Below are 884 nucleotides of genomic sequence, written 5' to 3' on the forward strand. Positions count from 1 at the left end.
GCTTTAGAGTTCCGGTTCTGAGGAGAGTGGAAGTCTAAAGTCTCTCTTTGGCAGCACCTGACAAATGGCCTTCGACACAGGAGCACCACTTGCTGCCACTTACACAAAGCCTGCAGGAAGGACCTGCCCAGCATGTGGCTTGGGCTTTGCCCCGGAGAAGTCACAAGAACATTTCCCAACATCATTCACATTAAAAACACTTCCCCCTCTTCTGCTAAGTGGTCACTCACCCTCCACCCACTTTTGGAGAATTTTCCACAAAACTGAGCCAGATCCCATGGTATGGCTGGTCTCTGCTTACTGCTTTCCACCAAAACTAACTGTTCTTTCCTCATTCATGAATTTTGTTCTTTCATAGATAAGGTGCAATATCCCTTTGTTTCACATTCTCTAAGAGACTGACCATCACTCCCTAGAGTGGCAGCAGAGGTGAGGGGCTGAGAAGTCCAGGAAGCAGAGGGGAGAGGGGGGCCGCTCCAAGGGAAGAAGAGAGAAAAGTGTGTTTGTGGAGAGGGGCACCGTGATTTGCTGTTTCTTTACTTTTTTCCTCAAGATGGCCCTGGCTTACAACAAGGCTACTTATTGCAGGCAGGTGTATCGGCAGTGGGCAACAAGTTGACAGCTACAGCCCGTGGTCCTCCCACCGCACTGCTCATCCTATTGCTGGCCCCAGGTCGTGGTGGTGGGAAGATTAATCATCTGTTCATTCTCCGGCCTTCGCCCCTGTGGGGAGGTGGCCCTCGGCCCTCTTCAGCACATGGTTCCCAAAAGGTCGCTACCTCTCACCACGCCGGTTCCTGCGCCTCCCAGGCTGCCCGCGCTCTACGACATCGGGGGAGTCCGTCGGGGCCCCCACCTTCCGCAGGCCACCGCCGATTGGCACA

The 884-nt window shown here is 53.8% G+C and overlaps 1 protein-coding gene across 3 annotated transcripts in view; it reads right to left on the reverse strand.

Moving 5' to 3' along the window:
* The window catches only part of IL17RA (interleukin 17 receptor A), a 27,338-nt gene that overhangs the window by 25,129 nt on the left and 1,325 nt on the right, over positions 1–884 (reverse strand). The window lies entirely within an intron of this gene.

Source organism: Otolemur garnettii, unplaced genomic scaffold (genome assembly GCF_000181295.1).
Source record: "Otolemur garnettii isolate 467f Iridium unplaced genomic scaffold, OtoGar3 scaffold00092, whole genome shotgun sequence".
Lineage (NCBI taxonomy): Eukaryota > Metazoa > Chordata > Mammalia > Primates > Galagidae > Otolemur > Otolemur garnettii.